Source organism: Platalea leucorodia (genome assembly GCF_965183815.1).
Source record: "Platalea leucorodia genome assembly, chromosome: W".
NCBI lineage: Eukaryota > Metazoa > Chordata > Aves > Pelecaniformes > Threskiornithidae > Platalea > Platalea leucorodia.
Genome location: NC_138859.1, coordinates 13307719 through 13333974, shown reverse-complemented (window position 1 = coordinate 13333974; position 26256 = coordinate 13307719). Strand labels below are relative to the sequence as shown.

The 26256-nt window shown below is 41.9% G+C and overlaps 1 pseudogene across 1 annotated transcript; it reads left to right on the top strand.

The window, feature by feature from the left end:
• The first annotated feature begins 6519 nt into the window (after positions 1–6519).
• On the top strand, positions 6520–24475 carry LOC309601766 (betaine--homocysteine S-methyltransferase 1-like; annotated as a pseudogene). Its single transcript has 8 exons — positions 6520–6558; positions 10597–10729; positions 15522–15640; positions 17636–17827; positions 18426–18572; positions 20053–20235; positions 23766–23994; positions 24275–24475. The product of its transcript is annotated as a betaine--homocysteine S-methyltransferase 1-like (transcript).
• Positions 24476–26256: the final 1781 nt, after the last annotated feature.

The window sequence follows — 26256 nt, the reverse complement described above, 5'->3', positions numbered from 1 at the left end:
TCTCAGACTTGGTCAACGGTTTATGTCTAGGGATTATATGTTTAGCAGCAGTTTAAGGTTTGTTTGCAGCAAGGAGAGAATCACAAAAATTTAGCAATAACTAATCATTAATTAAACTAGCATCTACAAAGTGATTAAATGAGGTTTACTATAATAATTTGAATCGATTCACACACACACACAATAGGCCTAAATACTCATTATATGCGCAGTTAAAGGTGCCTATTGAAATATGCGCAGTTAAAGGCACCAATAAAAATTCCCCGCTGGGTTTAGTGAAATACTCACTTTAAATGACTGTCTCAATGGGCGAAAGTTGAACCTCGAGGAGCAAGGAGTGCCGGAGATCAGCTCATGCAAACTTAAGAGTTCGCAGCTCTGAGAGACGTCCCACTCAGAGGGAGAGTCTGGTGCAGCCCGCTAAGTTTAGCATGCTATTAGTCACTTACCGAGGATCTGTCGTGGCAAGGAATCTCTCAACCTCAAGGAGGAACCTTGAGAGGTGTCCCTACTCAAGGGGAGATCCTGGCGTGCAGCTCGCTGCCGTGCAGGAGAGCTTAAAGGGCTCTTGGGCTGCTCACTATTTATGGGGATAAGATGATTGACTCATAGTCAAATTTACATACCGATTGCATATGTTAGTTTCTTCCAAATTTGGCTTAAGTCGGACATTGACCAGCAAAGTGACTCGATTCACCTTCTCCTTCAGCAGTTTCTGCAACTTGTCGTACAGGACTCCATACAGCAGCTTTCCACCTCCGATGCTTCTCCGCAAGACGACAGGACCCATCAGTGAACAGGGCATAGTGCTTCTCATTTTCTGGCAGTTTATTATACGGTGGGGCCTCCTCAGCACGCGTCACCTCTGGCGATATTCCGAAATCCTTGCCTTCTGGCCAGTCCATGATCACTTCCAAGATTCCTGGGCGACTGGGGATTCCTATTCGGGCCCGTTGTGTGATCAGTGCGACCCACTTACTCCACGTAGCATCAGTTGCATGACGTGTAGAGGGGACCAGGAGGAGCTGTGCTTCAGTGCCGACCACTTCCGAAGCGGCTCGAACCCCTTCATATGCTGCTCATATCGTTTTTTCAGTTGGAGTATAGCCAGCCTCGAATCCTCTGTATCCCCGACTCCTAGGGGTCGACCTCGAGTCTCCCCCGGTGCTTTCTGCCAGAGGCTCCAGGTAGGGCCGTTCTCCCCGGCTGCGGTGTAGAGCACATTTTTTTTACATCTTGTCCTGCCCGGACTGGCCCAAGGGCTACTGCGTGGACTATCTCCCGTTTAATTTGTTCAAAGGCTTCTCGTTGCTCAGGGCCCCATTTGAAATCGTTCTTCTTCCGGGTCACTTGATAGAGAGGGCTTACGATCAAACTGTAATTTGGAATACGCATTCTCCAAAAACCCACGACGCCCAAGGAAGCTTGCGTTTCCTTTTTGCTGGTTGGTGGGGACATGGCTGTTATTTTGTTGATCGCATCCATTGGGCTCTGATGACACCCATCTTGCCATTTTATGCCTAAAAACTGGATCTCCTGTGCAGGTCCCTTGACCTTACTTGGTTTTATGGCAAAGCCGGCCTCCAGAAGGATTTGGACTATTTGCTTCCCTTTCTCAAAAACCTCTTCTGCTGCTGTGTTGCCCCACACAATGATGTCATCAATGTACTGCAGGTGTTCCGGAGCCCCACCCTGTTCCAAAGCAGTCTGGATCAGTCCATGGCAAATGGTGGGGCTGTGTTTCCACCCCTGGGGCAGTCGATTCCAGGTGTACTGGACGCCCCTCCAAGTGAAAGCAAACTGTGGCCTGCACTCTGCCACCGAAGGGATTGAGAAAAACGCATTCGCGATGTCAATGGTGGCATACCACTTGGCTGCCTTTGACTGCAGTTCGTATTGAAGTTCTAGCATGTCCGGCACGGCAGCGCTCAGCGGCAGCGAGACTTCCTTCAGGCCCCGATAGTCTACTGCTAGTCTCCACTCTCCATTAGACTTTCGCACTGGCCATATGGGACTGTGAAAAGGTGAGCGAGTCTTGCTGCTCACTCCTTGGCTCTCCGGTTGACGAATCAGCTTATGGATGGGAATCAGGGAGTCTCTGTTGGTGCGATATTGCTGCCGGTGCACTGTTGTGGTAGCGATTGGCACCTGTTGTTCTTTGACCCTCAGCAACCCCACAATAGAAGGGTCCTTCGAGAGACCGGGCAGGGTAGACAGCTGTTTAATTTCCTCCGTCTCCAAGGCAGCTATGCCAAAAGCCCACCGGTACCCTTTTGGGTCTTTGAAATACCCTCTGCTGAGGTAGTCTATGCCAAGGATGCACGGAGCCTCTGGGGCAGTCACAATGGGGTGCTTCTGCCACTCGTTCCCGCCTAGGCTCGCTTCAGCCTCCAATACAGTCAGCTGTTAGGATCCCCCTGTCACTCCAGAAATACAGATGGGTTCTGCCCCTTCATAGCTTGATGGCATGAGGGTACACTGTGCACCCGTGTCCACTAGAGCCTTCTACTCCTGTGGGTCTGATGTGCCAGGCCATCGAATCCACACGGTCCAGTACACCCGGTTGTCCCTTTCCTCCACCTGGCTGGAGGCAGGGCCCCTCTAGTCCTGGTCACAGCACTCGTTACTCACTTCTTGTCAATGCGAATCAAAAGTCCCTTTATTAAGATCGGAAGCAAAATCAGCCCTTCTGCTCTGTCTGGGGAGCTGCTCACTGGAAACTGGAGCAGCAATTTTCCTGGAAGAACCCTCTTGTGTTATTGTTTTTCCTTGCAACTCACATACTCGTGCCTCTCGGGTCGAGGTAGATTTTTCCATCCCACTTCCTCATGTCCTCGCCGTGGTCACGCAGCTAAAACCACAGGGTGGCCCGTGGTGTATATCCACTATATCGTCTCCCTTGAAGAGAGGGACGCTTACTCCTACTGGCTGAGATACTGGTCTGTACAGGTGAGGAGTAGGACATGTCCTCTTTGAATCGCTGGAACTCCCGGGACAATTGCTCAGCTAGCACGTCGGGCAGTTTCTCCACAGCCGAGATGCAGGCCCGTAGGGAGGAAGAGAGACTTTCTTCGTATTGTCGGAGTTGGCCAGCCAATTCATCCACCGTTGCTTCTTGATCACCTCTCTTTCAAGATGGCACATATATAAAGAAACAATTGCATATACAATAATGCAAAAATTCACATTTCTGGTTTATGCATGCCAGTGCAACCACTTCCAATGATAAAGTCTACCGTATAAACTAGATATTACTTTAGAAATGAAACCTTAAGTTTAAAAAGTTCAAGTTAAACTAAAGTTTAAAGTCTAAATCCAGTTAACTGCCAAAAATGTATAATATTAACAGTTACCTTACAGTAATTTCAAAATACAGTATTTGTCCCAGTTTTTACAAATGAGAAAAGTGTAGTATGGATAGCTGAACCAACTTTTCAAAACTCATACAGCAAAGCTATACAGAACTCGGTGCTAAAGTTTGGATCTATAAAATAACCAAGATGATAGTTAATCTCCGGAAAGCCAGGGAATATAAAGGGTAATGAAACTTCTACCACGGTTAGATATACAAACTGCTGTTAATCTGAGAGATTAACAAAACATTTCTTACTGCATGCCAAATAGATCCTGCAGTGAGCTCCAATTTTTCCAGCAGAATGACATCCTTCAAGCCAGCCTTAGCCAAGTGATAGGCTAGACTCACACCAACACAACCATTTCCAGTGATCACTGTCTGCTCTGTCTTTCCCCAAGAAAGGAGATGGGGTTTCGCTCCCGGGAAAAAAAATTACAGACAGTTACAAAAAGACAGTTGCACTTTTGTTTATAGCTCCAATCATAATATAACTTGGTCCCTGCTTGGCAGTCTAAGTGACACACCTCACTTAAGACCTAACCTGGTCATTCTTATCTTCTTTTAAAGTAAATGTTCTTAAAGGGTCATATACATAAACAGTAGTAATACAAAAAGCAACGCAAGGTTGCTTCCACTCACAACTTTAAATCTTTGTTATTTGTCCAATATACCCTTATGCGTAGAACCTAGTTCTCAATGAGAAACTGTACCCCTGAAATGACAGTGTCAAAACCTGGCATTTCAAAAGTGCTATAGTATATGCGACACAAAGAGAAAGTCTTTAAAAAAATGTCTGCTTAGTAAAGCTCCTTAAAATATTTCTAAAGCCAAATGTCAGCAGACTACATCAGTCTACGTGTTCACGAACAATAAAACTGAATATATATTTTCACATCCCGTCTATTTTGACATGTTCTACTTTGCTCGAGTCAAAACACTATAGAAACAGGGTTTTGTCAATGGCTCACACCTGCTACTACACTACGCTACAGTTTCACAACCCCTTTAAGCCAGCATAAACCAGGACTGCTGCCATAGGCAGCCCCATTCTCACTGTCTTGTCTGATCCTCCTCTCTACTGCCCCTCCCACAGACAGCAAGCCAGATCAGGAAATTTATCCAAATTTTAAAAAGCCATGTTTTTGGATGTAAGACAAGGTAGGACCTCTTAGTACAGCAGCAGTACAAACTACTGTGAAACCACAGTATCATCTTTCCCTTCAGGACACTTAATCGATACTCAATTTTTATCTCCCCCTCCTTGTACATTTGCTTTTGCAACGCCTCTGGCAAAAGGCTGTCTAACGTGTAACTAGTCTTCCACCCATCCTCCATTCAGAAATCAAAGCTATTAGTTGCATGTATTATGAATGAAGATCTTTTAAAATAATATGACATGTTAAATGCAAATGCAGGAGGAATATGCACCATGCGGCAACGAATGAAAAGGAAAATAAATGGGAGCACTGGACACCACAGGTTTTCTGTATTTGACCCATACACACTTCTACGTGTTCTTTTTTGAGATTACATATTCATTTTTGCAAGTTAACAGTAACCTGTTTACTAGCCAGATGCGAGACACTTACCCCAGCTCCTCTATCAAATTTTATGAGGATAGTTAATCAAGGTCAAGCGTGGTTTTCTCATGCTTCTTTTATGCTTTGAATTTGAGACTTCCTCACATGACTTTCCCTTCGGCTGGGGCTGCACGGCTAGAAGGCGCGTCCCCTGGGTGGTGGATAGGGGATCCCTCTCTGGAGGGTGCACCGGATAAAATTGAAGAAGGTGCCGCGAACCAGCGCAGCCTAAGGGAAGGCCACCCTGACAGAAAAACCACTGGCCCTCCAAGTCATGGGGGTTGGGCAGGAGGCCAACTACCTCCTCCCGGAAGAAGAAGAAAAAAAAAAAAAAAAAAAAAAAAGCTGCAGAAACGACGAGCATCAACTCGGAGATGGAGAAAATCAGTAATGAAGTGAGGAGGAGGAGATGGAACTGGATCGGTCGTGTCTTGAGGAAAAAACCAACAGAAGACTGCGCTGTGGCCCTTGGGACTCCAGAGCACGCAGCCGCAGACCGATCGAAGTGGAAGAACGATGTTCGCGCCTTGTGTGCCTCCTGGCACTGAGAGAATTCAGATCAGATCAGATCACATGACTTTCAGCTCTTTTCAAACGTTTTCTTTCAAACGCAGGAGCCTGGTAAGAATCCGGGGAGCACCTTTCCTGTGAACTACGCGGTTCACCCAGATGTTTGCTCGTGCCAGGTAAAATAGGTCATTTTGTGCTCATCGCTATGGCCCAGAACACAACAGGAGGGATCTCTCTATACCAGGTCAGCTACTTACCCCGCGCTGAGTCTGGTCTTTGACAGAGAAATGCGAGGCACGGGGGGAGGGGGGGGTGGGAAATGCACCTCCTGCCCACAAGGAGAGGCCTTCGCGGCCCGGTGACCCTGACCGGCACCTGGTGGAGCACTGCAGGCCGGCAGAAGGAGCTGTATTCCCCTTACCTTCCCCCCCCCGCCCCCCGCCAGATAGCTTTACACTTCTGGGGCCGCGCCCTGGGGCAGCACCGCCCGCGCGGAGGCCACGCGCTGAGAGCCGTGACCGTTAACAGCTCCTCTGCCAGCGCCTCCCCACCGCATCCCGCCCGGAGCTCCTCACCGCCCCCGCGCCCAGCCCGGCCCGGCCCGCGCGTGCCCGCGCCGCCGCCGAGGGGCCGCAGGGCAGCCGCGGCGGCGGCGGGGGGGGGGTCGGGCCGGCCGCCGCGGCGGGAGGTCGCAGCCGTCGCAGGGCTCTCCGCAGCACCGCGCTCATCCCGCGCGCAGCCCGCCCGCAGCAGGGATGGAGAGCGCTGGCCAGCCCCTTGGCCGAGGGGGCAGCCCGGAGGAGCTACCGGGCGCCTCCCGATCCCCACCCCCAGTGCTCGTCCCCGAGCCAGGCGGGGGCGGTGGCGGGAGGGGGCGGGTCAGTCCCGGGCCGTGCCAGGGCGCCCCGCGGAGGCAGGGGCCGGGCCGGCCGGGGGTGTCGCTCGCAGCGCTGCTCACCGCGGCCCGCCTCCTCCCCGCGTTATAAAAGTGCGGGCTGAGCGCTCGGGTTATCTTCTGCTTCGTGCCGAGTCGTCTGGGTAGTCTCAGGTAGCCAGCGTCCTTTGGCGAGGAAAATGCTGCCGATCAGGAAGACCACGAAACAGGGCAAAAGGATAATTCCCCCACCTCCCTCCCCTGCTCGGCCCCGGTCCCCTGCTCTCGGCGGGCCCGTTCCCCTGTCCGGCGTGGGGGCAGCGGCGGGCGCTGGGAGGGGTGCCCCTGCCGCGGTGCGGGCGCTGCCCTAGCGGGACCACGCGGTAGGGCAGAGGCAGCCTCGCGCCGGTGCTGCGAGGCGCGCAGGCGGGGAGCGGCGGGAGCTTCCCAGCGGCACAGGGCAGAGCTCGACTCTGGGTCGGGCTGGGGCTCCGCTGTACCCGGCCGCCTCTCCCGCCCCCTCGGGGTCCTGCCCGGAGGCTTTCCTGGGGAGCTGCTGCAAAACTGGCACAACCCGCAAACCGCACTTAACCTCCAAGTAAGGTACTCGGTATTTCTGCGGGTAAGGGCATATTGTGAAAAGCTAAAGTAAAGACGTAATAATAACTATACCTATTCAGCATCAAACCATTAAAGACATTTGGACACTGTTATGAGATAGATAGATTAGATTCAACTTAATGCTGTAACAGCTCACAGAATCTTGATTTCTCTCAACACATAGATTGAAGCCACCAAAGTTCAAAACCATTTTGCTTAATATTATTTGATATGCAAACTAAGCAGTGCTCACAACACATTAAAATTGTAAATATTGTAAGCATAAACCTTCATTGGATGGGATTCCTGTCTCCAGCGTCCTGACAACTCTAAAAGCCCCAAATTGCTCTTCCCTTTATTTATATGACTGAATACCAACAGTGTTTGTAATAGGAGCGCAGTCTCCAATATATGCATGCCCTTCGCACTCTCATTTAGCTAAAGAAATAAGCCAGTATAAAAGGTTATTCAGGCATCAGCCATTCTGGCCATCAAGATAAACATTTGAGCAATATCTAAATCAGACTCTCTGACATATACCAGTACTGCTACCCTGCAGTGCTGCTTGGGAGGGTCAGTGGAATCATGTATTCTACCTTCTGTTTGGAAGGACAGTATTATTAGTAGGACACTGGACACTTCTTACTCAGAACTGTTTTTATTTGGTTTTATATGTAGCATATAAGTCTAGAGTAAGAGAACAGAAGGATATGGGAAGAAGTCTATGAACTCTATGCCTTTCAGGTAGCTCAGTTATAAAGGAAGGAGGTGAGGAGGTATTTGTTCTGCTGCTTATTTTTTGGCACATGCCACCTAACTTCAGACACCTAGCAGAAGGCAATTGCCCTAGGTTCTCCTACAGGCAATGGACAGAGATAAGCCTTTCTTGAGGGCTCACTTAAGATCTGAATAGTTATTTTGAGATGCTTTTTTTCTCTCCACCGATGGAAAGATAGGATATAGGTAGACCAAGCAGGCTTTTCACTTATATGGTTCGGTTACATTCTTAAAGTTGGTTGGGGGAATATCTTCATACAGTCATTTGCACTCCTTCCGTGGATAGATGTATGGACTGTGGTGCAACTTTGTTCATGGTAGCAAAAGTGAAGCAGTGAAAAGATGGCTCAAAAAAGCCCTGGTTAGCTTTTTACAGATACTATTTCTTGTTATTTAATACCAGATCTGTGTACTACTGGATCACTTGACAGTACAATTTTGATCTGGATTGGGCATGAGCACACAGTTGTAGTTCTCTGGGGCAGAACAAAACAATGTTGATGCTGAACTCATGCTAGCTATATGCTGTTTGAACCAATGGTATTTTATCCAGTATAGATAAAGTAAAAATGGTGTGAAGAGATGATATCAGACCTATAATAAAGTCTGCAAAAAAGTTATTTCCATTTTGAGCCAATCTGAACTGACAAAGTAAGTTTAAGCACTTTGTGCTTTATAGTTATGTCACCTGCTATTAGATGCCCTGATGCTAGGTTTAATATATCACAATATATTATATATTAAGATACCACAATCTATTCAGTCATGGCTTATGTTGCTTCTGTGTGTCAAAAGTGAAGATTATTTTAAAGTGCAGTTTAAAAAAGCTAGAACTGTGAAGGGAAACTGCTGTTAAATCCTAGAAGGGACTTGAAAAAAAAAACCTGTTGATTGTAGTGCATTTAAATATATCTATATATTGTGTCAACATGTATCTATTGTAATGTAATCTTCAGTTAACAAGCAACAACTGAGGTTGCTTATACATTTAAGATTTTTTTTTTTTGTTTTCCCCTCTGCACTCCTGTTCTCTGCATATTAAACTTCTGAAGCAGGCTCTGTCTGTAAAAGATTCCTTGGCAGGCAGAGGAAGCAGGGACTCAACCAGTGATCCCTTGGGTGCCTTTCTCTGGCCCCATTTGAGGCATTCTGTTACAACTGCAAATTAGTTAATTGCAAACACAATCTTTACAAAGCCTCCTGACATTTACACTTACAACAGAATTGCCCTAATAGACAGGCACGACTTGTAGACTTATTGAAAATTACTGAGTTTTGGAGACTGAGTATTGTAGATTGAGTTTTGCCCTGGTCCTGCTGAAATAAAGATAAAAGCTTGCACTTTTTCTTAACGTTGTAAAGTTAATTACGTCAATATTTTGGAAAGTCCAGAATGTGCAATGGAATGTGATGCAGACATCTGCAAGCCAACACTTGGCCTAGCTCATATATCTGCACAGCAACACTGTGCAGAGAAGCCCCATCACCTTGCTGCTATGTCAGTGCCTGGGCCAAAAACGCCGACCCTCTCAGCCAGGCTTTGTGGCCTCCAAGTAGCCTTACACTGCTATGCTTGGTACTGGAACTGGCATAGTTGGCACAGTGCACCTTCTTGTTGGAAAGGCATACTCTCATGCTGCCTAAAGGGCAGTGCTGAGATGTTATAAGTGTTTTTCTTTCCTGGATGTATGGTGTGAGATAATTGAATGAATGAAGGAGAAATTATCAAGAAAGATAATCTACTAAAGGTTGGAGGCTAATTGTTAAAAAACCCTTCCTCTCAACACAAAAAAACACACTCAACTCTATGTCCGCAAGGTGCTTTTTTTTCCCCTACTCCCTCAAATTTCATCTACTGAAACGCTAGTAGGCCATCAGGAAAAGATAACTATGGACAGCAATTTCAGTCTTACCTTTGATTTTTTAAAATCTTTTTCTGTACCCACTACCTTTGTTAATGTAATGGGTCTGCATTAATCCACTTTTTAAAGTCAAATAGAATTATGTTTGTAATCTACTGGCAGAATTTAGTACTATTTAGTATAACAGCAAGGTACTTTTTTGAAAATTTGAACAATCCAATGAAGCAATGAAAGGAATACAAAAAATAATATGTATTAGGTGCAATCAATATATTTTGTATTCATGTTTTTCATTTTACAAAAAAAAATAATTACCACTTTCCTTGTGTTAGTGTAGAGTTCAAGGCAGAAGCAAGGTTAATCACAGGGTGCTGTAAGGTTTGTAATTTGGCATCTTAAAACATTTCTGGGCTGTGCAAAAGAAGCAGGATTTTCTTTCATTTTGTAAGTCAAGGTAAGGAAACCCAGGCCAGTGAAAAGTCTGTCAGAAAATGGAGGCCAGCATTCTGAGATGTGTCTTATTTGCTAGGAAAATGTTACATGCTTACTTTTTTTGATGCTTGTTGTGCCATCTTGTGTCACAAGCTACTTGTGCTGAGGCTCTGTCATGATGGCATTTGTAGCTAAAGAGCAAATGAGCTAATGAAGAGGTCAGTGATACTAGTGTTTCATTTTAAAAAGTTTCACATATATTTTACAGGAGAATTTGAGACTGTGTTTTACTTTCATAGGAATGGAATTAGACCATTGACTTCTAGTTCTGGGGACTATATCTCTGGAATACAATAAACTGAATAATTAAAAGTCTTATGTAATATATATGCATATATTAACGCCTTATGTTGTAAAACAGATCACCTACTATTCTTTAAAGAGAATTTCAAGAAGGAAATGGATTACTTCTTATTATTATGGCAAAGATGTTTCTGGTAGCCCACAAATAATTATATCTGCTTTGCAAATACAGGAAATGTCAACAAAGGAAGCCCACAAAACTGAAGAACTGTAATTATTAACCTTTCTTCCTGCTTTCTGCAGGGTATTCTAGAGCGTTTAGATGCTGGAGAATTTGTGATTGGAGATGGAGGATTCGTCTTTGCTCTTGAAAAGAGGGGGTATGTAAAAGCTAGGCCTTGGACTCCCGAAGCAACGGTAGAACACCCAGAAGCAGGTCAGTTTTACTGGGAAATGGTGATTCTATAGTGAAGGTAAACATGGTTGGATAAATAATAAATATATAGGAACTTGTAGTGGGTTGCTTGACAATGTAGAATTACACACTGTTAAGAATAGTCTAAGAATCTATAGACCCCCTAATCATCGTACCCCTTATTCTTGCTCTAACACTGGTCAAAAGCAGTTGGTTGGGAAAGAATATGAGTAGTGCAAACATACAGTGATACCTCTCCAGAATGCTTTCCCAGTCTTCAGTAATTTGTAACCCAGGGACTTTTTGACACAGATATGGTATCTTTGTATTTAATAACATTCAGTGATTTCTCTCTCATGGACATGTCCAGTCTGTCCTTGAGCTGATATCAAGTTTATCCTTCACAACATCTTGTGACAAAAAATTCTGCAGTTAACTATCTGTTTTGTTGTGTTCTGACCATTATAAATGAATACAGTTTGTTTATTAATTCCTTCAGGAAAACGGCAGCTTTTAATAAACAATGGAATGGAAGAGGAGTATTTAATGTATCTGGCTCCACTGTGAAATGAGGATTGATAAACCTCATAAGAACCTAAGAATTGCAATAAAATTGCATCAGTTGCTGTGCCAAGGGTGTTAACTCAACTTCTGCCTATCCCATTTAATGGAGTGACTGTCTACAGTGGAGGGGGGCAAAATGAGCAATCATTCTATGCCTTACAGCATAAAGATTATAGTGTTTAGCATAAATAGTGCAAAAGCAGGTGCTATTATCTATTTATGTATGCTTCATTACAATAAAGCATTTGCCCTAGTAATATCATGTGCAGTTAATCCCACAAGCTAATTCAGAATGTCCTGGGAAAAAAATTTTCTTTGTTCTGTCTTAAGTGTATGTCCTTCCAAATTAGTCTTTTTCCTCTATAAAGGGGGAAGAAGGAAGAAGAGGAGAAGGAGAAATAGAGATCTTAGCCCTCTCTATTACATTGCTTTGTACACCTTACCTATTTTTTCCCCTAATCCTTCTCAGCCTTCAAGTGTTACTTTGTGTAGCATGCCTAACTTAGGGTCATGGACAGCCTTAGATAATGCAGTGCTCCAGCAAAGGTTTAAAGGGTGATGACCTAATTTGTTGAACCTCATCTCCCAAAAATACATCCTATCACCTCTCTCTTTCTCTCCACCTGTACCTTTTTCTGCCCCTGCGCATTCCATCTTACAAATCGTAGCGCTTATACCATGCTCTTTGTTTCCCCTTTGCTTATTTCTTTTGTACCACAAAAGTCTTTGACCCTCTCCACATGCCTTCTCAGGAAGTGTAGGTCTCGGTCCATGGGGAATGCAAGACATTACCTTACATAGAGGCAGTTGCAGATGGCTTAAATAGGCTAAATTGGCACACAGATTTGTTTTAAACAAGTGATCAGTAGTCATAGGTTAGCCCCCTACTGATTTGCTAGAACATATTGCTCATGTCTGTAACATAACACTTTTATAAGCCCTTTGTAGGCTATTTATAAATACACCCTTAACTGGAAATGTGTTCATTTCTTTCAGTGCAGTGTGCTGCCTCCCCTCTGTTATTGCTCTTTGCTCCTGCATGCTCAAGGGTCATGTTATTTTGAAAGCAGGTGTAAAGAACAGAAGGACCAACTGTCTGAGCCAGCTGGTGTAAAAAACCATACAACTACCGGCCCTTCTTGTCTTTGTAAGGAATGAGGGAGGTTCTGAGATTGCAGCAAGGAATGATGGAGGGGAAAAAAAAAAAAAAGAAAGAAAAAAAAAAAAAAAGTGAGTTGAAGGCCATTATCTCCGTTACAAGGGAGGAGAAGTTTTGCCAGACTGACAAGTTTAGAAATGAGATCTAAATATTTCTTCTGAGCCAGATCAGGTATCTGAGCTACTGCTCTGTACTGAGCAATATGCATATGCACTTACTGCCCCCATCTGCTGTTAGCTTAAGTCTGTGTCTTTTGTGAAATGTCCAACTCATGGTAGATTGAAATGAAAACTCAGTGTTGTATGTCTGACTCCTAAAATGCATCAAATTTAATAATTGTTTAGCCTCATATGTGGCTGTTACCTCATTTCTCAAATAGTGGAAGAAAACATAGCTTCAGTAACATGCTAGAAGTCACACAAGAAGTAAATTAGAGTGGTTTGGGTTTTTGATAGCATCATGCAGACTACTGTGGGCTTGATAATACTAAGTGTATTCTAGTGGTAAAAATGATTTGCCTGGGATTGAATGAGATTCAGGCTGATACTTTACTTATAATGCTATTCTTTCCCTCCAAATGCAGACCCATTCAAGAGTCTGCTGTTCACATACCTGATAGTTTGGGATATAAAGTTCCTTATTCATACGTGTTAGATTATGTTTCATTTGCCTACCAATGTCTCCATCCTTATTCACACAAATCCCAAACATTCTTCTAGGAATGCAGGAACCATATTTAAAGAGCACTAACCATGGGGGTAAATAAATCTAGTTTATTATGGAAATGTCATAAAGCATTTGTGAAAATATTTGTAGATTATTTTTTCCTTTTCACATTTCCTGACTAGTGTTCATCAATGATTTTTCATGGGGGCGAATAGAAAAACAAACTACAGAACACTAGAAACATACAGAGACAGTCCTTTTAGTTGGGCTCAGTAGCCTGTTTTAATGATGTAGGAAAAAGAATACTCTCTGCACTAGGAATGTTTTGACTGTGTAAAGGCTGTAAAACTGAAATTTGATCCCGATAGTTCAGGCAAATTCCAGGGACTCTTTGAATTGTAGCTCTGCTAGAATCTATGTTCCTGGATAGTTCTTTGTGACTGCTGTGTTAAATCACAGTGTGGTTACCCAAGGCTGTAATTAGAAATGAAATACTGGTACTAGTAGAGAAAAGCAAGGGACACCACACTGTTCCTTCACTGAAAGCAGATGTGCTGCTGTGTGTGCAGATTGACTCTAGCAACTCAGACTACCGTTTGAGCCTCTCTGGCATAGAATGCTGTGTTTGTTGTAGCTGAAGGCAGTAATTTTATTCTCGTGACACATTAACATGTTTCCCTAATGACACAGATTGTCTGTAGACAATGAGGTATGATGAACCAAGACTTCAGGAAAGCTTTTCCAAACATCTGCCATAGAAACTGCAGTGTTCTCATGTCTCTATACAATATCTAGGGAATAAATTATTCCTGTATTTGCTATAAGCTGTTGAGCGTTTTAACTCTGTTTTACATGATAAGTAGTGTTCTAGAAATTATTATAATTATTGTTTTGTGGGTTGTTGTGGTTTAGCCCCAGCCACCAACTAAGAACCACACAGCTGCTCGCTCCCTCCCTTCTCCCTGATGGGGTGGGGGAGAGAATCGGAAGAGTGGAAGTGAGAAAACTCATGGGTTGAGATAAGAACAGTTTAATAACTGAAATAAAATAGTAGTAATAATAATATTATTATTAAAGCAAGTAATGCATGATGCAACTGCTCACCACCCACTGACCCATGCCCAGCCAGTCCCCGAGCAGCGATCCCTGCCCCCCGGCCAACTCTCCCCAGTTTATATACTGAGCATGACATCATATGGTACGGAATAGCCCTTTGGCCAGTGTGGGTCAGCTGTCCTGGCTGTGCCCCCTCCCAGCTTCTTGTGCACCTGGCAGAGCATGGGAAGCTGAAAAGTCCTTGACTAGTGTAAGCCCTACTTAGCAGCAACTAAAACATCAGTGTGTTATCAACATTATTCTCATCCTAAATCCAAAACACAGCACTATGCCAGCTACTAGGAAGAAAATTAGCTCTATCCCAGCTGAAACCAGGACAGTATCCACCCCTTATTCTATACCATCTATGTCATGCCCAGGTCCTATCCTTTCCAATACATTCCAATTAATCACCACCACTTTTCCAGTCTTTTGATATGTACACACAGATATCATTCCCTTAGTCCATGGGCCATCCCTCTAAAATGTCCGTTGAGTTCATTCGGTCCATGACTTTGGGCTTCATCTCTCATAACAGTCCTATAGGGCAGGAGAGATGGTGTGTGGTGTTGGGTTGTTGCATGCTGAAGCCAGTTATGGTTCTATCACCGCTGCACTTTGCTCGGTTCCATCAAAGTTCATTCTTCATTAATCTGGGTGATTCTTACTGTGATTCTGTTGATATAGCATATAGCCACCATAGAAGTGATGACATACAGTATTATATAGCAATTAACATCATACCATTCAGTTCATTGGCTATTTTCACCCAAAATCAAATCCCCTTGAGGTACACATTGCAGTGCATGTTTCGCATTCATGGATAACCTGTGCAATAGCGTCCATGGTCAGGTCCAGCCCTCGATCGCGAGCCCATTTGTCTGTTGCATCTCTTCCTTGATGGCCTGAGGTGTCATGGGCCCACCGAGCTATAAACAATCCACCCTCATGTTGCCAGTCCAGATCCACCTGAGCCACTTCAATCTTAGCAGCCCGATCCACCTGCTGGTTGTTTTGATGTTCTTCAGTGGCCCGACTCTTGGGTACGTGAGCATCTGAATCTACTGATGAACTAAATATAGAAATCTTCAGTCATTCTTAGCAGAGAATAACTAAGAAGGAAGTTTTCTACCTAATGTTCTAAGAGTGGGAAGAAAGGAATTCTACACAGACTGGGGTACTGCTTCTACTCCCTCATAATGGCTCTTCTAGTAAACACAGTATCACTTCTTTTACAGTAACATTAATTCAATAAACATTTAGTTTTGGGATAATAATAGTAATAACTGTACCAAACATCTCTTCTTTGTCTCTTTTAATTCTTTGCAGTTTGTCAGCTTCACCGGGAATTCCTCAGAGCTGGATCCAATGTTCTGCAGGCATTCACATTTTATGCCAGTGAGGACAAACTAGAGAACAGGGGCAATTATGTAGCTGAGGAAATAAGTGTGAGTAAAATACTATTTTGATGGAGATATGAAATAAGTGTATTCATTTCAAAAGGTTTAATAGAAAGAATTATCAAGTATTTTCACAGTTTGTCATAACAGTTTTGGTTATATTTGAGGACCAAAGAATGAGATGGTGCAATTTCAGAATTTGGAATAGTAAGAAAGACAAGGTTAAAGGGGAAAGAAAAAAAAAAAAATAACAAAATGGGGCAAAGATGAAGAGAGGAAAAAGGATGCCCACATCTTATTTTTCCCATCTGAGGAGATAGTTTACTGGAGTTTTCATACAAAGTATAGGGAGGACTAAATGCACAGAGAGCAAAATCAATTGTAAAAAAAGAAATGCTTTAGCATCCAGAGAAACAAATCAACTGCAAAAATGGTGAAGAATCCTGGAGAATAATGACTTGCTAATAAGAACTGAATGTTTTTTTAGGACCATGTCTTCAATAAAATATCAACTAAAAAATCCAAGGTATACACTGTGGTCAGTATTCCCCTTCTCATGTGTAAGGGTAATCTGGTACAGTAACAGAAGTACTGTGTTGGTGTTTTCTTACCCCCTACACAGAGGAGTTGTAGGATGTTGGGTGCCTTCACTAGATGCAGGCCCCATCTCCACTGGGACTTCTGGCACAAACATTTCTAGATAGTTCCTTTGAGACTAGAAGATTTGTCGTTGGGTGTTTTCTCTGATCTTTTCCCCTTTGGTCCTATTGTCTATTATTTCAGCCTCTGGAAAATAGAGAAGATTCTCCAGGGCGCAGAGAGGAAGGAATATATTTATGTGAAGATATCCCAAGTCAGAAACTAGAGCAATCTGGACACTAGGGAAACACTTGAGGCTTAATTAAGAGGTTAAGACATTAAAATGTCATATGACCAAATTTATCTGAAATGCTGTACCTTTACATTCAATAGATGCAACATCGAAATGTCTGAAGTGATATCCCAGAAACATAGTGCCTCTGGAACTAGCCATGCTGCAACGAAAAATGATAAGAGGGGTTGGGAAAGCAACTGGAAACTGGAATGCATTGCAGCAAAACTTTCAAGCTTGATTTGCTGCCAGTTCTAGAAGCAGTTTCCTCCAGGCTCTAACTGGTTTATGGCTCCAGCTCCTGGTGTTCCCAAACACGTACCTGAGCAGAAGTGCAAATGGAAGACACTCTGTCAGCAATAGCCTTAAAAATCATCTGGATGTTTTGAGGCAGCCATGGAAAACTTCAGCTGAGAGAAACCTATGTAGATTCTAAGTAGCCCATGGGCCACAAAGAAACCTGCTCTAATCAGTCCTTGTTATCTATCCCAAATAATGATTCTTTTCCAAAAATCTTTTTTTCCCAGCTTAACCTCTTTCACAAGCTGTTCTAGTCATCCTGGTTTGGGTATACAGGGAATGTGTCTTTCAGTCTAGGTGATTAATTAATCATATATAGTGATAAGTTTCCCTTTGCTATTCTTAAATTGGTAACTTTAACATCAGGTAATTAATGACATCCTTTTAAAAGTGCCTTAAATGACTCTATATCATATCATAGCTTAAATTTTGAAAATTATCAAAATACTAAAATAATACATTAAGAAACAGAATGAAAAATCAATTGAAATTACTACTCTTTTTTTCCATCCACAAAATCTCAGAATAGAAGCAGACACTTAAGTGTAACTAACTAACTTATTTTCTAAGAGGAAAAAAAAATTCTGCTTCACACCAAATATTTGCTTTTTTATAGACTATTTGTGTAAGATGTATTAAAGGTAATATGTTTTTGTATTAGTGTTTGATAATATGATAACTTATAAGTTGCAAGAAATCTGTTTCTTAATGTTTGTTATTTTTTTGAAAAATGCTGATCTTCCTAATCAATATTATAGAAAAATACATTTAAATTATAAATGAATATGAAGAAGTCTTTTGTCCTTTTTGTGCTCTGAAATTACATGCATATCTCTGACCAGGTAAAAATGATGTAATCTATATTCATATAGTGCCAGAAAGTGAATGAAGCTGCTTGTGACATTGCAAGAGAAGTGGCTAATGAAGGTGATGCTTTAGTGGCTGGAGGACTCAGTCAAACACCATCATACTTAAGCTGCAAGGATAAAGCAGAGGTTAAAGCAGCCTTTCGAAAGCAACTAGATGGCTTTATGAAGAAGAATGTTGACTTCCTAATTGCAGAGGTAAATCTGTAAAAAAGTACATGCCTTCAGCTGGCACAGTGTGTTAACTTTAAGATGTCTAGTCTACTTTAGGGAATACAAGTATATATTGCTTCCTTCTTTAAAATTTTCTGTTATACTTTTATTCCAGTAGAATCAGATGTTTTCTAAATGCACAGCAGTATCTGCAAGCGTCCTAGAATAGGACCTTGAACCCTAAATTTCTATCATCTCAGTCAAGTCAAATTCTGTACCAGTACAAAGAGGATAGATTAATGTGATCTTGATTAGTTCCTGTTTCCTCCTGTACTCCGTAAGTAACCAACCCATGGTGACTTTTCTAGATGAAAATAGTTCTTCAGGGATAAATCCCTGATTAACCCCCTGTATGGGCATTCTTATTCTGAAACATGAGTATCTTTTTATTTTGGATTTAGTTTTCCTTCTGACTTTTTAAAATCCTTTTTTAACTGTGTGGTCAGTGAACTCAACTGAATTCTGTTAGTGTAAATCAGAAAAGAATCAAGTCATTGTATTGCTGGTGAATTTGGGGTCTGGATTAATGTGTTTATGTTTCATCTCCAAGAAACGAAAGTAGTCCACTTTTAATTTCTTTCAGTATTTTGAACATGTTGAAGAAGCTGTCTGGGCTGTTGAAGTCCTAAAAGAATCTAGGAAGCCAGTTGCAGCTACAATGTGCATTGTCCAGAAGGAGACATGCATGGCGTGCCCCCCGGACAATGTGCTGTCCGACTGGTAAAGGCTGGTAAGAATCTGTTTTAATCTGCACTTTAAAAGTATGGAACAAAGTTAAGTCCTTAATCATTGAGATAAATGGATGTGTATCTCAAGTAGATAGCTTCCCAATTATACTTGATGAAAGTTTTGAGCCTGTGGAAGAGTTTCTATGTGTACTTTACTAGAGCAGTCCTGTAAAAAAAAGTATGAAAATGCAGCTATAAAATCCTTATTAACCAGGATGGTATTGGGAGCAATAGCCACAGGCAGCTGATACTGAGTAGAACAAAATCCTAAAACTATTCAAAGTTGATTACAGACCCAGCCCCAAATTCTGGGCTCAGGATTATGAAACATAAGCAGAATCCAAAGCCGCCTTTGATTCTCTGCTCATGTTTTTAGAAATGTGTGGAGCACAGTTCAAATCCAGGATGAGAGAATAAGAGAATGAAAAAATTAATCTTATTGCCTATCAAATGCTGTGTTTTCTGCAGGACAAAGGGAAGGGCAGAAGGAATTAATCAGGGGCATGATGGACCGACCATACAGGGGTTTTATTATATCTGTTCTGAACTACTCTTTTCCTTTGGAGTTAAGAGTTGAAATCCAAAGGCAGAACCTGTGTTAGGAACCTGTTAGCTATTTGTATATGTGGCTGTACATAATCAGTCTTCACTGATTGAGCACTGATGAGAAAAGCAACTGCATGAGGGTGGGAGATGTGATTCCTCATCAGGAAGGTAAAGAGTGCAACTGAGATGTAAATGGAATGATCAGCCTCAGGAGAGTTGAGGCTGGCTCTAATCCAACTACCTTGTTGTCGTGGTTTAACCTCAGTCGGCAACTAAGCACCACACAGTCACTCGCTCACCCTCCTCCCCTTCCTGGTGGGATGGGGGAGAGAATTGAAAAAAAAAGTAAAACCTGTGGGTTGAGATAAAGACAGTTTAATAGGACAGCAGGAAGAGAAAATCATCATCATCATCATCATCATCATCATCATCATCATCATAAAAGAATATACAAAACAAGTGATGCACAATGCAATTGCTCACCACCTGCTGACCAATGCCCAGCCTGTCCCCGAGCAGCGATCCCTGCCCCCCGGCCAACTCCCCCAGCTTATATACTGAGCATGACGTCATATGGTACGGAATAGCCCTTTGGCCAGTGTGGGTCAGCTGTCCTGGCTGTGCCCCTTCCCAGCTTCTTGTGCACCTGGCAGAGCATGGGAAGCTGAAAAGTCCTTGACTAGTGTAAGCACTACTTAGCAGCAACTAAAACATCAGTGTGTTATCAACATTATTCTCATCCTAAATCCAAAACACAGCACTATGCCAGCTACTAGGAAGGAAATTAGCTCTATCCCAGCTGAAACCAGGACGCTTGTGTTCATAGTGCTGGTGTACAGATGGACTGCTCTGCTTATGGAGTGCTGTGGCTAAGAACTTTCACCTCCCACTTCCTAGGGAGATGTGACTTGAACTTATTTATTTTCCTCCTCCTAGGTGCTTCTATTGTTGGAGTCAACTGCCATTTTGACCCAGATACCTCCCTGGAAACTGTGAGACTGATGAAAGAGGGCTTGCACGCTGCTAAACTGAAAGCTCACCTGATGTCCCAACCACTTGCTTTCCATACACCTGATTGTGGGAAGCAAGGATTTATTGACCTTCCAGAATTTCCCTTTGGTAAGACAAGGGTATCTTTTTTTTTTTTTTTTAATTTATTTACTGTCTGTTCCTTTTTTTCCCCTAGCTTTTAGCAAAGCTGAAACTGCAAGGCATCCTCCTGTACAATAGGATCAGTCTCAATTATCCTGTCTGGCATTCTGCATAGATGGATTGGGTTAAAGATCATCCAGATAATGAGAGTATTTCAGCAGTATCACAGCATGTGACTGAAAGTGAAATTATGATGAAAACAGTTAAAGTGCCACAACCTAAATCAATTAAAAAAAAATGTTGTTTTTTTTTTTCTTGTGCTATAGAACCTTGTTCAGGACAGCTGTAAAATAGTCCAAAGAAATTAACAAGAGCAAATACACTAAAAACAACCCAGACTTTAAATGCCTTTGGACTGGAGCTCCCCAGCATTCTCGGTTGTGACGTCTAGCCCATGAGCCCTATAATGTTTACCTGCATAGGGATTTAATGTATAATGCATATGCGGAGCTGGATCATTAGTATAGGTGCATGATTCTTGCACTCATAATGGTTCAGTCTTGCAAGTGTAACTGTCTAAGATAAGTGAGATTAGAGAGAAAGCAGAAGAGGGAATATGTTCTTTGATGTTGCTTACAAATGGATTAGCAGTTTGGAGATGGATTCATCACTCTTATGCTCAGCAGAAATTCTACCCAAAAGACCGAAAGATTCAGCCACTTTATGTGTATATAAGGCTTGTGTATTTAGGGCTTATTCCCACCTGGGATGTAGAAGGTCACATCCTCTTAAGATAAGAGGAAAAAAGCAGCCTAAACATTTTAAAATTGATTAGAAAAATGCCTTCATTTTCAGATATCATACATTCTTCTTTTCAAGATCAGCCTATAAAATAAGGTATTAAAACAACTGAAACTTGAATTTTTAGGAAAAAAAAAAAAAGATATGGATGTGATTTTCAGGAAGATATTTTATTTTAAAAGTCCTCTCTACGTAAATGAAGGAAAAAGAATAAAGCATGAGCCTGAGGCATTCATTAGATAATAACAACATGTCTGGGTTCTGAAAATACTCTGGGATGTTTAAAAGTGTCAGGAACTCATTTATCCTATTCATTCCTTCGTATAACTCCTCTGATTGCAAGCAAAAATGATAGAACAGATGCAGTAAGTAATCAAGTTAATTGAAGGATTCACTCTTTGGTTTGTTATGGTTCTTGGTTTGTATGTTATAAGCAAACTGTATGAGATGTCAGTTTTCAGAAATTTCATGAGTCAATTGGAGAAGCCTGGTTCTGTGAATGTTTGCACTACCCAGAAGGAGCAACTGATCACTTGATGGCAGAGAAGTAGTTTGGTAAATCATTGTTAAACTGACCCAGTTGACTCTGCTTTTTGTGGAAGGCAATATGCACAAAGAGGCATTTAGGTATTTGAAGTGTACATAACCTCTGTACAGGCCAACAAGATCTCAGTTTCTAGAAAAGCATTGGCTATGTTGTATTGGCAAACTCCAGCATCTAGATACCAGCAGTATTTATTTATCTTTAGAACTTTTTCCAGTTTTCTGTGTTTTCCCTTCTGTGTTACTGCAATTGCTCTCAAATGTCACCAGTTAAGCAAGGACAATGTTTTAGACAGAAAAGTCCTGGTCAGTCAAAGCATACCCAGTTATCTCAAGAGTAGACGTACAGAGGGGCTAAATCTAGGCGCACATTACAATCTTCTCATCAGAAGTTGATGAAAATTTCAATATCTTTTTACTGTAAATGATAACATAAACTGTTAAGCTAGAGATATTTAATTCTGAATAAAGCCAAGAAAAATACTGTACATTGACAGGCACGGAAAATAGAATGTTAGTCATTTTTGGGAGGGGGGAAGAAAACCCCACAAAACGTGATCTATGTGGCAACTTCTTTTCGTAGCATACTGCTTGTTTTCAATCACCATGTTTCACCATGTGTGGCCAGTTCTTATGGCGGAGTCTATCCATGTTTCTTCAGAGCTGTTAGGTTGGTGCTGTCCTTATGCTCCTGAAACACAAGGACTGATTGTGACAGGGTGGGTGACGGAGAAGACAGGGAAACACCCTATACTGTTCTCCTGGAGTTTAGTTGCTTATACGGGTATAAATTGAGTGCAAGATGCTGCATTCTTACTGTTGATCGTTTTGTATCAATTTTGCATTAGCTTTTTAATGATATATGAGAGACAAGGAAATCATGAATTGATGCTTCTGATGCTTTCTCTCACATCTGCAGGACTGTACACAAACTTTTATTTAAACAGCTTTCTAAGATAGCTTAATCTGGTTTTCCTTCTGATATTAGACCATCTATTTTTCCGTTGTCCAGTCTTTCCCTCTGAGACCAATAATTTTCTGTTTAAGACCATTTCATTTTTTTCCCTTCTGTTTTTTATTTTCTGACTCTGTCTCTTTAACTACTCACTGGACTTTGAGCAGATCTGCTTTGCATCACCTTCTTGCATATTAGGCATTTCTGGGACAGGATGTAGGAAGAAGAATCCTACTTCTGCTGTGGTGCTGGAACCTTACTACCTCACCACGGCTTCTTTGCCTAGAGGAATGTTCAGTGCCCAGACATCATGCTGCACTCTCCTCATAACCAAGCTGATTCATCTCCTGCAGATGTGCATAAAGAAGTGGGAGGATTTTTATTCCTTTATTCCTGTATTTTTATTCCTTCAAGTTTCTTCTCCAGTCCCTGGTCTTTTCTTTCCAGTTCTGCAACTCCTGTGCCTCCTTCCCTTTCAGGTGTGCTTTTCCTTGTTCTTCTCACTTTCTGTTCCTTTCCTTCCACACGTCTTTCCTCTCAGCTCTGGCGTCCCTCCGCTCTGCTTACCACAACCTGCAACACGAAGAGGGGTTCAAAAGAAAGGTTGCATCTTAGCCATCCTAAGTCATCTACACACAGAACTTTCCACAAGGAAGTGGCTTGAGGCAGCAAACTGCTTATGGATGGGCTTATAACTAAGTAAGGGATGGGCTAAGAAATAGCTACAGATCCCAGCTGTCAGCGAAACAACTGCCTGCCATTAGCTGGTCATGGAAAAAAGTGTAGTAAGCATTCCTGAGGAATAACAAGCAGGCTTATTCCTGTTGCAGGTAGGCTGATGATACCTTCTCCTTTCACAGATTAGAGTACTGTAATCAGATTTCCCAGATATTGATTGTTCATTAAGAACTCTTTGGACTTGTGGGCATAACATTGAAAGTGCTCCAGTACTTCAGCTAAGAACTCTGGCAGAATGGCAAGCATGTGACTTAGGGCTTGATCAGTCTCAGAAGATATTAGGTGCTGTTTTTCAAAGCCAAAGCAGCTTACAACAAGCATAGCTCAGCAAAGCATAACAGAATCTAAAAGCTAGACTCCTGAAAGTTTGCATTATTAATTCTAGCTCAGACAGCTCAAACATCTACATCTACAACCAGTTTTGCAAATAGTGTGCAAGTGTCTCAATAATGTGATTTCTTACAAAAAAATGCGGTGAACTGGAGCATGGTGAAAATTTAAGATATGAATGTCTTTGCAGGTCTGGAGCCAAGAATTGTAACTAGATGGGATGTTCAAAAATATGCAAGAAAGGCCTATGATTTAGGAATTCATTTCATTGGAGGCTGCTGTGGATTTGAGCCATATCACATCCGAGCAATAGCTGAGGAGCTGGCTCCTGAAAGAGGATTTTTGCGAGAAGCTTCTGAGAAACATGGCAGCTGGGGCAATAACCTGAGCATGCATACCAAACCCTGGGTCAGAGCAAGGTATGTATATCTGAACTGGAAAGCACACCAGCACCCTCCTTATAAAGGCTTACATTGGTCCATGCAGCAGACTAGCTTAACCAATATGGAGGTCTAAATATAACCGTAAACATTCTGTGTTAATAATTTTGAAGAATTAAATTTGATCTGGGAGCAGTAAAAGGGGCAAAGGGGCAGTAGGAGAGCTACAAAAATTCTCATCCCTCTTCAAAATGAACATTTGGTCTGAATTAATGTGAAAGTAATGAAAGTTTTGTAATATTTCCTTTTCTTTCTTTAGGGCAAGAAGAGAATACTGGGAGAATCTGAGGCCTGCTTCAGGCAGGCCATATTGTCCTTCAGTCTCAAAGCCAGATGGCTGGGGGGGGGGGGGGTAACCAAAGGAACCAGAGAGCTGATGCAACAGAAAGAAGCAACAAGTGAACAACAGCTGAAAGAGCTCTTTCGGAAACAGTTGTTCCAATCCACTGCAGTTGTCTAAATGTTAGAATGATTTATCTACAGACCATCTCATGCTTCACAAGAAAAATCTGTGAAGATGAGTGCCCCGTTGATTTATCAGTTAACATCTAATGAAAGAGACAAAATGCAAAAATAATGTGATTACAGATTAATATGTCAAACTGATAATAAAATCTTTCTCTGGACGAATAGTTTAGAGAAGACACAGTCAGAAGGAGTTTTGGATTCTCATAACAACTGAGCTTCTTGTTAGCTAGGTGCCATCAACTGGGTAGACACAGAAATACGTGGAAAGTAATAATTGACTCAACTCACCTGTGAAAAGAGAAAAAGCCATCTATAAATACAGTATCCATGGACTTCCACTCCTGAGTCTGTTTTCAGTTTGGGATTATGTAGGAATTTCCTCAGGATTTGTTGAAGGCTACTTCAGGGACACACAAGCTGCCAATGCTTCAGACACACAGTTATCTGTAGCCACTTTCTTGACTTCAAGAGAATAAAAGTAAACTAGAAAAATGCATCTTATAAATGGAATCAAAAGATAAGGAAAATGAGAATGAGCTCTTGCAGGAATTTCTTACATGCAGGAGAAAGGTTCAGAGAACTTTTAGGAAAGAAAAATGACAGGTAAATAACTCACTGTTTTTGTCTCAGGGTACCATGTACACAAGATTTACTTCTCTGGAGACTAAAACGGTTAAGAGATTATTCTGAAATTTTGAAAAGTCAAATAAATTAAAAGTAATATGATGGAATAGTATTGTATTATCTTCACACCTTAAATCATGAGAGCTCAAACAGAATAACGTATCTCCAGTAAACCACTGTAATTTTCAAATGATCCAGCTGATTTCTGGATATCTCACTTGAAACACTTGGTTATCTCAAAATAGCATTTAAAACTGAAGCTTCCTAAAATATAACTCCTGTATATAAGCGTAGTAAAACATTCCATGATTCTGTTTAAGCTGATTGATTCAGTCTAGAGAAAATTAGCTATAAGAAGAGATGAAAAACCCTGTTAGGAAATAGATTAATCCACCTAAGTTAAGAAAACCCAAGGACATCTGTACGCTGAATTTGTTGAGAAGCGTTTTCTTACAAAGGATATCACTACACTTGGAAACCATAAAGGACACGTTTCCATAGTTAATTTTTGTGAATTACCACACAACTTTCAGATTTCTCTCTAGAATCCCATTCCCACCCATTCTACATTAAAGCCACTACTTTTATGAAAAATATGATTCTTGAAGTTAGAGTGTTGAAAGCTTTTGTTGGGCTACTTTTTATGTATAAGCTTATTTCATTATTTCTATCCGTGTTGATATGCTGCAGTTCAGGAAACTTATAAACATGCAACACTTTAGTGGGAAACTTCAAATATCCTTTTCAGACTGTTATTGGCAGACAGATTTTTAGAGAAAGCCATCTGCCTTCATCATGCTTATAACAAATTGAAATAGTTACTAGCTGGAATTTTTGCCTGAAAGCCAAAAGTAGACAAATCAAGAAAGTGGATATTTTAAAATGTAGATTATTTGGAAAGCATCCATGTAAGTATATATGCACTACATTAAACTTCTTCCTAAACCCTTCCGGAAGTTCTCCCTGCGTAAAGCAGAATAACGCAAAATCTGCAAAACAAAAGGGGCAGATCTTTGATCGCCACCAAAATGCATGCATGCAAAAGACATATGCATGATAAAGAGGCTTAAAATACAAGCTACAATTGCTACATAAGTGTTTTGAACGATCATTACCAGTTTAGAGACTTCCTGTGGCAAAGGATGCAGC